The sequence below is a fragment of the Montipora capricornis genome, chromosome 11 (genome assembly GCF_036669925.1).
Source record: "Montipora capricornis isolate CH-2021 chromosome 11, ASM3666992v2, whole genome shotgun sequence".
Lineage (NCBI taxonomy): Eukaryota > Metazoa > Cnidaria > Anthozoa > Scleractinia > Acroporidae > Montipora > Montipora capricornis.
The window spans coordinates 9,253,747-9,265,894 of record NC_090893.1 but is presented as its reverse complement, the minus strand read 5'-3'; the positions used below and the strand labels follow the sequence as shown (position 1 = coordinate 9,265,894).

General features: G+C 38.3%; 1 protein-coding gene and 1 long non-coding RNA gene across 6 annotated transcripts in view; one reads left to right on the top strand and one right to left on the bottom strand.

Moving 5' to 3' along the window:
* LOC138022898 (uncharacterized) overlaps positions 1-12,148 on the top strand; it is a 55,139-nt gene that overhangs the window by 24,543 nt on the left and 18,448 nt on the right. Inside the window, exon 1 of one of the 4 annotated variants that reach the window (XR_011126671.1) lies at positions 5,502-5,577. The exons of 2 other annotated variants lie outside the window; for them this stretch is intronic. This is a non-coding gene — a long non-coding RNA (uncharacterized lncRNA). Of the gene's footprint in view, positions 1-5,501; positions 5,578-7,569; positions 7,678-12,148 lie in introns of those variants that run through there. One more of the 4 variants, XR_011126669.1, reaches the window with a different exon arrangement.
* Positions 1-12,148, bottom strand: part of LOC138022879 (receptor-type tyrosine-protein phosphatase delta-like) — a 282,480-nt gene that overhangs the window by 269,282 nt on the left and 1,050 nt on the right. Inside the window, exon 1 of one of the 2 annotated variants that reach the window (XM_068869873.1) lies at positions 4,296-4,397. The exons of the other annotated variant lie outside the window; for it this stretch is intronic. The gene's annotated coding sequence lies outside the window, so the exon portion shown is untranslated. Of the gene's footprint in view, positions 1-4,295; positions 4,398-12,148 lie in introns of those variants that run through there. 2 annotated transcript variants of the gene reach the window in all.

Sequence of the window (12,148 nt, the reverse complement as noted above, 5' to 3'; positions counted from 1 at the left end):
AGCCAGTCTAGTGCGACGAATGTTAGTAATTTGTCGTCTACGAAATACCTTTGAATAAACGTCTGACTAAATTGAAGATGTTATTGTTTTGACTATTGATTGATCATATTGCTTTGATTGATAAATGACCTGAAACGCTGAAATAAAACTAAAACGAAAATAGAGGGAAAAGTGTTTTACCTACGTTTACGCACATACTCTCAAAACCTGACACGGAGCATAGAAGGGTCCAACCAACAAAAAGGCGATTAAACTGAGTTTTGGCTAAATGAAGTACCGGTAGCTTAACGGCAGGCGAAGTTAGTTTTGTGTTTTTGTGTTTGGGATTATAACATCGATTCACATGGTGCAGGTGTCGTCGTAAAGGACCACATGGCAAACCCTTTCAGCCTACAGAATTGCATAACCGCTTGATATCAAAGGAGCATTGATTGCCACACATGCATGATGGCCTTTTTCTGTGTTAATTGCACTGATGTTTACCTTGACCTCGTCCTTTGCCGCCGCATCCTCCCGGTACCAATGATTAGGCGCTTTTCAACCCAATCTTTAACGCAGTAGTCTTTTGTTTGCTATTTCGTCTTTAGTTTGACAGTACATTGATAAGCTTTATAATCGTGGAGGTATAGGGTAGGGTTGAGGGCAAATCTGGCACACCTTTCCTGCTTCCACAGATTTATTTGTTTTGCTTCACGCGATTGGAGTATCATAAGCGGTTAATTCTAAATACCTAAAATATGCCGCGCTTCGGTCAAGTACAATATACTTCCCAATGAATGGATGACCCATAGAGGTAAAACAGTAAATGAACAGACTGTAACTGAAGATCAAGTAAACCCACCCTAGGTCAGCCTAGCAACTGATTAAAGACCTTAGCTTTAAATCAGTGTTGGAAGCTCTTTCACATGCTTAGGAGCTAGACCTTATAATTTGGAGGCTGTCTATCACATGAAATGTTTGACGCGTATAGTTGTGTTGAGACTCTCTATTTCATACGGCGTAATGGTATCTAGTACCTGATGTCACCTATACAGTTATTGCTCTTCGTCTTCAGTGATATAAGAGCTGGTATATTCTGGCTGGAACGTACTGTCTGTTACGCAGAGCGTAGCGGAGAAATAAGCACTGTCAAATAACTTTTATAGCTTGAAGCTTTGTTTGTAATCCACGACTCCAAGTGCCCCTTTATCGTTGATTGATTGGATACCACAATAATGCCAGGCAAAGTCTAAGTAAGTTACGCAGAGAAGAATGGCAGACTGAGACAGGTCATGTACAACTTTCAAGAACAACCGATGTGTAAAAATATTTTTAGTCCCGTAGAGACCTGCAATTCTGTGCAATTTTTTGGTTCATGCAAAGACACAATTCGAGCCTCATCTGTTTGGTATTTACAAATAAAACGTACTCCATGTGCTAATTAGTTGGCTGTAAATCGAAAAGTGCTAAATGCCCGAAATGATCTCAGTGCATGCTCTACACTGCTTTTAGTCAGTTTAACAAAAGAATCCTTTCTCTATATCGAGTTCAGCAAAACGGCGGATGTTTGTTTTCCTCCGTGATGTCTAGATTCAATTTCTTGGTCTTAATTGTCAAACAAAGGGAAACTGGTTGCTAAAGCTAAATAGTGTCAACAAACTCAAATGATCAAGTGTTTTGAAATAGTCCCTCTTGTAAAGAAAGTGACCGGATTTCGGGAACGCATTCAGTTTCCAGTTTTCAGACGATCCTGAATACACTATGGCAGTGATTTCTGGAAAAAATGTTTTTCGCAATTCCAAACATTCACAGTACAGACTTGGCTTGTATATCACTCTTTTTCGTTTGGATTTCTCATTAACCCCTGAACGGTGCTCAGAATTTTGACACACTTCTTCAGATACCGTGTCATCTTAGTTGAAACGGCACCGAATAGTTGTTAACCTCAAGGGAAAGTTGTGGGCCAAGCGTGCGAAAAAATTACGTTTTCTCTTTGCGGAGCAGAGTTGGCGCAGTGGTGAGAGCGCTCGCCTCCTACCAATGTGATCCGGGATTGATTCCCATACTTGGCCTCATCGGTGTGGATTGAGTTTGTTGGCTCTCTTTCTCTACTCTGCCGCAAGAGGTTTTTCCCCGGGTACTTCGGTTTCCCCATCTCCTCCAGAACCAATGTTTGATTACAGTTGATTTGAATTAAATTGATTTGATGTATATGTACAGTGTGAAAAATTAGTGCCCCAGCGCTAGAAGACTTGACACTTAATAAATAAAGTGCATTATTTCCTTGCAAAAGTAGTGTTTGTCAGTGCGCAGTGCGGTTAAGCCTATATTTCAAGTCTCACGAAAGCTTGTTAAAGTAGTTTGTCAATTACACGTTGGGAAAGCTTCGTACAGTAATTCCTTGATTCACATCAAGTTATCTCTTCTGTTTGACTGTTTGATCTGCTTCCATTCTTGACATGTTAAATTCTAGGACGTTGCATGTTCGCGCCTTTATCAAACTGTCGTTAACAGGTTATTAACAACTTGAGAGTCCAACTCGGGCTGTTATTGTAGAACTTAAATTTACATGAATCGTCGAATGCGCTAAAACGACTTTGAAAACTCCGATTTGCCGTCTTCGTGAGCACGCGAAATGGGCATCAAAGGAAGCTTGTGTGTATCGTAATTCACTCTCCATGGTCACGATTACAATACTGCCGGGGAAACGAAAACCGGAGTAAAAAACAGTCTAAGAATAAAGCAACCGTTATCTGAGAAAGGTCAGTCAATACCAAATGAGATAAGAACCACGAGGAATATAAATTTTTAAATTGAAGCATGCAGTGATGTTGTGTAGGGAAATAGTGTACCTCAATGCTAGGTTTTTGCTGTCCCAAAAGGCATGGCCAACACTCGCAACGTCTAGGCTTTTTAATCTTACTCCTGGTTGCTAGGTTTTACTACTTGTCTACCTTAATTTAGAGAGAAATTGGTTAACCTGTTTGACTCAATCATCGATATAAGTAACGAGTAATCACCTTCCAAATATCTTGCATCTTTCGAGTGGAGAAAGAACTAACTTGAAAACTGTCGCAATCAATCATGATAGACTGTCGACTATTATTTTAAAACTGTCCGTTATCGCTAATCAGTTGTTGCTTGTTGTATTTTATCATTGCCTACGGTGTAACTGTGTCATTGTATTTATTTTCATTTAATAACGTCCTTGTCATGAGCAAACTAAGCGTATCGGTGTCTCATCACTAGTTGTTTCTTCATTTAAGCTGATGTGTTATAGTTCACCTTAAATAAAATCTGCGACATTAAAGGAAACTATGTGTCGCCATATAATTGATGCCCTTCCTTATTATTAGGAATATAATCTGTTTGTAGGCGTACCACCGAGGATTCCTCGTTTGAACAAAACTGAATTGCACCGAGGAGACTTCAACTTTGTCACAAACAGCGACTTAATGATCTATTGCGCAGTTCGTTATTAACAGTAAAATCAAATATAGTTCTTTAAAGGAGCAAATCAAAAGCCATCATTGGTCAGTTACTTAGCGGTTTACGATGCTTTCGGTTTGAAGAGAAAGTCGACGTTTAAAGTTATTTCAAAAGTCACCGAAACTTTCGCTGTTTGGTTGGTGAATTTGGGAGTGTGAATGAAATTACTAATCTGGACGCTCTTGATCAAGACTTTCTATTGGCTCTGTTTTCAATATTGCGCGAAATGAATTTTGTTGTCTTTCCACGAAGCTGACTTTAAAAGAGTTCGGTAGAATTGGTTGTCGCGAGTTTTACGTAGATGAAAGACTGTCTTGTCACATGATTTTCATTGACGGCACTTTCTCTACGGGTTCACAGCAGTCGATAACAACAAGGTGGCACTCTTACATGATTTCTAGACGAACACGAATGGTTATCTTATGAATAAAATTTGTTATAGTTTAGAATAAACTGCATGGAATATATGCTGAACAGGAAAAAGCGCATAAAGTGACTTCGGGCGCACGCGACAAACCCAGATTGAAACGTCATAGGACATCGAACTCGCTAAGGTTGTGAGTAAAGTGAACTCATCCGGCAGCAAGCAAGAAACGACTAGTCGCGAAGAGCTGTTTAAAACTAAACAATCAATCACTTTTAGTCCGTGGTAGTTGCGTACGTGAACATAAGGAAACCTTCATTACTATGTTTTTTGATTGTTCATACGCTGTGGTTTTATAGTTCGCGCCTCATGGGGAACGTCGCAAATTTTGTACGTACTCCTTGCCCTTTTATAGCTTTAGTTTTTCTTTATCAACAAAACAAGGTTGAATGTTTTCACTTACCCTACATTCCGATAACGAAAACAGATAATTTGACGTTTTGGGCCCAAGTTATGTCGGAGTTACTTACGCTTTGTTTTTCTGACTCTGATAAAGATTATTCAAAATACATTCTAGCATGAAGTTTCTGACCCCTGGTTTCTTAATCAATATAGAACAATAAAATGATTTGCATTATCCTGCTATGTGTTTTCAAACTCCAAAAGGACTCGGGGCACACAATACAGCTGCACTTCCGTTCGTTATATATGCAGTAAATCAGCCTTCTACCACCACATGTAACCGATATCAGAGCTGTCAAGAAATCGGCTTCGCGCGCGACAGAGAAATTGTTTGTGCTAAACTTTGGGCAAACAATATATTAACTCGAACGTGGACAAAGGATTCTTGAGTCAAAACAAGTTATGTCTTGAGGGCGTATTTACCATGAAAGATGAAGTGTTATTCAAAATATAGCTTACCACAATCATCATATATTATGAATGTGCTCATTGAAGATTGATTTTTTTAGTTAACCGCAGAATCTGTCAGTTTTGACAGACAAGTTTAGTTTGTATTAAAACTGGCGATTCTGGAAGCACTGTAAATACTTGAACGTTAACTGAAGGGCACTTGTAAAAGTTTGGGGATCATAAGCCTTGCACTCAATTCCAGAACTCGCAACCCAAGTCTCTCAGTAGATGCCATGGAACAGTCAGCTTTAAAAGTTCTGTGTTTATTTGTTAGAACTTTATTTTTTTCATATTTTATGTGAATTAGGCGGGTTAGTACAAAGAATCACGGGGTTACTACCGAAAACAATTGATGTTTTTAAAAAAATTTCCTGTCTTCATCGCGTAAAGTTAATCTGGCTTCTGAAATAATCCCGTGTGCAGTTAATTAGTAGATTGAAAAGCCGCCATCTCTATAATTAGCATCCAACTTGTGAAATTAACTTTGTATTCGCTATGAACTAAAATTTTATATGGTTTCCCGCTTACCGTAGGAGTTTAAAAAGGAAAGCCGGGAGATTTAGGAATCTGGGACAATCAGTGACAACTTCAAAAGAAACAAAATGGGAGTAAATCTGAATGAATAAGTGTTGATATTCAGCACACAAATAACAAAGCCTATATTTCCATTTCATGCCCAGTGAAGAGTGAAGTTGAGAGTTTCACATGATCACGTCTAATCAAGAGCATTAACTAACACTTTATTTACAAGATAAAAATATATTCTATGTCGCATCAGTTGCAACTCCAACGTTGTGGGCAAAGTTTCGTCCACCCCGGAGAGAGTGACAAGGGTATGTTAGTTTCGTAGGTGCACGAAACGCCTTTTTTTGGCGAGCCGTCTCATGATTGTAAAAAAAAAGCCATATTGGGCTGTAGTTTTCAATTATGTGAACTGTTCATTCTGTTTATGGGCGCAGCTCCGACTTGAGTCAATATTTCCTTGATAGAGAATTAAGGAAAGGAAAGGAACTTTATTTAAGTGTCAAGTCGTTCTAGCGCTGGAGCAATAATTGGGGACACTGTAAACTGAAATTAACAATGAAAGGAAATCAAATCAAATGTTGGTTTTTGAGGAGAGGGGAAACCGGAGTAGTACCCGGAGAAAACCTCTCTGTGCAGAGTAGAGAACCAACAAACTCAACCCACATATGACGATGAGTCTGGGAAACGAACCCGGGCCACATTGGTGGGAGGCGAGTGCTCTCACCACTGCGCCATCCCTGCACCCCAAACTCGAATCATTTACTGCCAGAACAAGCTGGGGCTCTTGGGAGGGATTTTAGTTCTTTTTCTGAACGCATTATGTGTAGGAGGACTCCGGATTATTTTGTGGGGACGCCTTTGGAAAGTTTGTGGGAAAGCTTTTCACTTTTCTTTTAGAATGCACCGAGAACTTCGTAGCTTCAAACTTTTTAGCTTCCTCCTACAGAGTTCCGTCTGAAAACACATTATTGGAATCGATTACTCTGAGATCCTTTATCTGAATTTCTCAGTTTAGACGGAACTGATAGATAACAAGAGATGTCTTTATCATAGAGATAATGGTTTAAAGGAAATATTGTACAGATCTTGCAATCAAACTCGGCCTTAATTCTGGGCCCCGATTCAAAAATCAAGTGCAATATTACACATTTTGCTCTGCTTTTGTCAAGTTAGACACTAGCTACTCCAGAAGGCTTCGATTATGTGGATTAATAACTAAAAATAAGTTTGAAAGGTGTAGAGAATTCATATGGCCTTTGTGCTGCTTTCTCCTATGCTGTGCCCGAATTCCACAAGATACGGCGAGAAGAAAGATTGTCATCATAGATAAGCGATATTGGTTTAGAAAGGCTATTGTTTCGATTTGAAAGTCCTCTGCATTCAGTCTTTTCAAAATGATCGGAAACGAGATTGTTATCTCAGATAAACGATTAAAGTTTAGACGAACAGTGGTTTAGATTTTTCAATTAAATCCTAATTCTGTTGATTCAAAAAGGCAAATGCAATACATGTCTATAATGATTATACTTCTTAGTTACTACTTACTACTGGTTAGTATGCTCGACTCCGGATCGAGTGGTCCGGGTTCGGGCCCTGGCCGGGGACATTGTGTTGTGTTCTTTGGCAAGACAATTTACTCTCACGGTGCCTCTCTCCACCCAGGTGTATAAATGGGTAGCGGCGAATCTAATGCTGGAGGTAACCCTGCGATGGACTGGCATCCCATCAAAAGGGGGAGTAAAAAAAAAAAAAACTCCTACTCGCTTCATGCCACAGAAACCGTGATAATCTCCGGCTCTGATGGGCCACTTGTCTCGTAAACAGACTTCACTTACTTTAACACGTGAAATTGTTTCAGATGACATTTCGGAAGGAGCTTCAACTCTCTATATCATGGAAATTATTAGTTGCTTGTGAAGTTATATGAAAGATGCACAGGAGTTCTATTCTTTTATTCTTTTGGAACTTGTTCCTCTAATGAGGTGTGCCCCAATTTCTTTTAAATTGTTTGGGATGGAGATTGTCATTGCATAATCGATTTAAGCCATATATAGAGAACTTTTTCTGTGCTCACATAACCTCATCCAAACACGAGGGGGACTTAAAAGAATTCGAGACAGTTATTCAAACCCAAGACGCAGATCAAACTTCGTGTGATGTCACAGCCGTGTTTACATACTTTCATCTAAACACAGCAATTGACCAATGAGAGTGCGCGTACTATCCTAATTATTTTATAAAACGGTTCAGTGTTGATCAGATTTAGCAATAAAATCCTTGATTCAGTCTGGCAATTGAAATGCAAATGTCATGCATAAACATTCTCAACACGTTGGAACTCATGGTTTATGACACTCCATAAGGAGACTACCTCTGTTGATCATGGAAATACTTACTTAGGAGATAAGGTGCACAGCATTTCTATTCCATGATTCTTTTTTACTCGTTCCTTTCCCTTTCTATTTTTTCGGCCGGAAAGGAGATAAGTGATAACAGTTTAGACAAACTGCTGTTAAGGTTTGACGTTAAGATCCTTAATTGTGTGAACTTAAAGCGCCAATGTAATATATCACTTCTTTTCAATTGGAACAGGTTATAACACTTCTAGAGCAGTTTTCAAATGACTGTCGAAACTAATTAGGCGATTGCACATGCTACGCTTACTGATTGGTTTATGACTGTATAACTCCGTAGATGCGTGAAATTCTTATCAAGTAAACATTGTTTTTGAGGAAATTAGAAATTGCTACGACTATTCAAATTATGGCTGCACCAACAATGGTTTTCCCTTCAAGATTTTATTGTTATGATTGTGCTTTTTGTAGGCAGGTGTTTTTAGCTCTCGTGATTCACGCTGAAAAGATTTTTAATCCTAAACTTGCCGTCAGTGTAGCTTTGAACCATGACGGTTAATTATGGTCACGTGTACGGCTTTCTTTACGAATGTGCCTTCCATGTCTACCTATGGTGCATAACGTTAATATTGTGTTGTAATCTTTTGGCCCTGGTAACTCATTTTCCTCTTTTTATTGGCGAAATGGCGGCAAATATGCTGTAAGAGATTCTCACTCCTTGGTTTTGGTATAGACTTAGCCACATTTTAACGTGCTCGAAACCAATAAAATTCAGAAACTGCAATAACCCATGGTATACTTTGGGCATAACTTCAGTCCTCTTAATGTTCGGTTCTAACGTCGGCGACGTGTGAGCGCGGGAAGTGTACAAACTAATTTCAAACACAACTCAATTGTGCGAAGTTTGCTGATAACAAGGACAATAGCAGCCTGTTAATGATGTTTTCTTTTTATACGAGAGCTTATCGCAGAATTGATCAGAGGTTATGTTGCCATGGCAGTTACAAGAGTCTGCTTTTCCAGTTTCAAAAGAAACTATACAAAGGCTCATTTACTCTTCCACAGACAGTTGCCCTTTGTTAAAAGATATTGATCCACAGAAGTAATACATGATTATATGCAGTCATGAGGCTCATTCATGAATGATCTGAAAATCACTCACAGGAAAAAGCGCATGCGTCCAGCCATCAAAAACAGGTTTAGGAAATGAAGGCAAAACTTTAGAATAATCTTCCCATAGAAATGCGATTCTCTTCCTTCCATTGAGAAGAAATTATGGAATTTAATTTTTAAAGAGCAACTTAGTTAAATCATTTTCATGTTAGCTTGACTTAAATACATTTTTACAGAATGCATTCTTGCATTTTTTGTAAATTTCTTGATTATTTCGAGGGCCACAAGCCTTTTTTAGCTTTTATATTAAGTATTACCCTCATGAAATAAAGTGTTTACTTAGAGGAATAGGCTTTTTACTGAGCAATTAACATAGACCAACCTATAAAAATGTAAATGAAAAGAACTCTAGAAAACTGGATATCAGAGATTTCATAGTAGCTAAAATTGGTAAAATACTGAGAAACTAGAAAAACATTTATTCGTGTGACCAAGTGCAAGTTGAAAGAATTGTACAAATCTACACCCTTACCTTGTGCGTTCTTGCCGAGATAGGCGATTTAGACTCTTGTCTTTAACTGCGTTTCCATATCTTCAGTCTTTTTAAACAAAAGCATGCAGGCGCAACTATATTTACGGCTATTCTGTAGCTCTTTGTTTGTTCTTAAAAAAAGAGGTAATTAAAATGAACGTCATAGAACAATATTTCGATGAATATTTCATGTTGCATACTTCCACAACTGATGTTTGTACTTTTTAGACTAAAAGGGCTTAACTGCTCGAAGGTCAAAGAGCTATAGTCGTCTAATACCTTTTACATCCTCACTGGCCATAAAACTAACATCGTTGCGTTAGAAACAGGGAACTGTCAAACTTTCTCAGTTATATCACGGTGTAATGTCATTTTTAGCCGCGGTAAAAATGAGTGTATACATGTCAGTAAAATCTTTTAAGGAACTTCCGCGTTTTGCAGTGACTATAAAATACCTCTATTTGCTCGTGTGCAATAACAAAGCCACTCCACATCTCTTTCTTTTACTCTCTTTAAGGAAAAACTCCCAGTTGACTACCTGGAACACTAGCATCATGGCAAAAACGGCAAAAACTGAAATAGACTGAAGCGTCTTGTGAAAAAGATTACATAACTGTGTTTTCAAGTTTTAAACGCATTTTTTCAAAGAAAGTTCCAATTTTTTCTAAAATGTTGACCGGCTTTGCAGAAGTGAATTGTATTAAACAATGATTTGAGAATGGATCAGAAAAACGCCTTGCCTCATTGCGCCTGTAAGCTAATTTTTGTATGCCCTTTTTAACTTGACACTGACTGATGTTAAATACAATTTAATCTCTTTCCCACCTTTATTCGTAGTTTCATATTCGTTAAACCATTACATGTTGAAAATTTCCGAAAATCAGTGGTTTTAGTGTGTAAATTTGCCTTTAGTATAAAATAAATTTTATTATGTGCATCTTGCGTCGTGATTGTCTGCACGCGTGGTATTTGCTACTAATCAACTGCAGTATTGACGAGCTTATTTTTTACGAATGTCCGCGATTTCGCAACGTGAAATTTCTATTACTTTGAAGTATTTCCACTCGTACAGTGCTTGAAGTCTCACCAGACACCTATATTTTGTTTTTACTATGGCTGCGTCATGTTGATTTCCACGCTTTTCTCTGCTAGTTGCAATTGTATCAACAAACAAGAACTAAGACTGCGCAAGAGCACACGCGCGAAGATATTGGATGACGTCAGTCTATGAGTCAGCAGTAGGACTGAAAATCTGAAATGAAATTTATAAAGTCTCTACTCTACAAGATTTCTTGTAACTTGCCATTTTCCTTCCCTACAATCTGAGTATGCTTCGGATTTTTATGACAATTTCCCGTCACCAAAATTTCGGTCTCATGATGCCACCAAGTTGGACAGCATCATCTAACTTTAGTTCTGAAGCAATATAATGTTCTTCTTCAGTAAGTTAAAATATATAACTCAAGTCTTCAGCTAAAGTACTCTCTGAGTTATGATGATCAATTCCTCAAGTGTCTTTAGCATGCACGATACGTTGGGTCAGTCATTCATATCGAGTTCTTACAATTTTTCATGGAAAACGTTAAGAGCCATGATTCCTCTGTCCAAAATGCGTTTAATTTTGACTCCAATACACAATGTTAATGCTGTTAGAATGTAACAGTATAAATAGTAACTTTTTATTATTGGAATTGGGTCGCATTTCAAGGAGTTATAAAGAGCTGGTTCCGCTTTGACTTTGCAGATGCAACGCAATACAGTCATTACGGGGCAGAGTCATTCTACTCCTATTTTGATATACCCAGTTGCTTTTTGTGAGATAATTTGTCTATATAAACGAACCTATCTAAGCTTTTACCAGTTACTTGTCTAAAATGTCTTCTTGTGGGAATGCAGTGCGCGTGAGCTGTCAGTGTTACTCATCAATTTTGTTCATTTTGAATGAGGAATCACACCTGCTGACTCTGAAGTATTTGTAACAACTTTTAAAGGCCATAAATCACATAAGTGAAGGATCAGAAACTACTCAAAAATAAGATGTTGATGTACTGAATTTGTTCCTTAAAGTTACATCGAAGGCACGCAACATAATGCCTTTGTTGAACAGAGTTCATGCAATCAAACTCATAGTCGCCTCTTTAGAATCTCGAAGTTATAATGAAGAAACAAGAAAAGAGCGGATTCTTGGGAACATTATTAAAGAGTGACAGAATTTACAAATTTTCAATTCGAAACTGACAAGACCGAATACCCTGTTTTGGCATCCGTCTAAGGAAGAACTGAAAATCCACTGACAAAAGTCTGTTTGTTGACCCTGTTTTGGTTATAATTTTCAGTGAAAGTATTCACACAGATCCGTCATGCCTGGTAAGTGTACACAAAGGAGCCTCTAAGAAAGCCGTAAGTAACTTCCTCCAATCACAGCATACAATATTTCAAGTGCGTTGTTGTAGTCATGTCGTCATCTGTTCTTTTCTCTGAAACGTCTCTGAAACGTCTCAGCTGGCAATGTCTCGCTGAATTCAGGGGCATTTGGAAACTCTGAATGCCAAAACGTTTGAATTTGCTGGAGAGGGCCGGCTTCAGTGACATGCAAAAATACGATGATTAACCAATCAAAGATGCTAATGTTTTTGTCGCTTAAGTCAACTTAGCGCAGTTACTTACCTTCACGGTCATTGGCAACACTAAGAGCAACACTAATAACGTTTTAGACAATGAATCACTATGGGATCATTATTCCGAGCTGATTGATTTGGAGGCTTGCTGGCTGAGTGGTTGGCGCGTCGTAAACTAGTAAAATTTGATGGTAATATTCGGATGCCGAGGAGAGAACTTGAATCATTCTAATCCCTTGGATCTTGTGATTGGGGCGTGTCA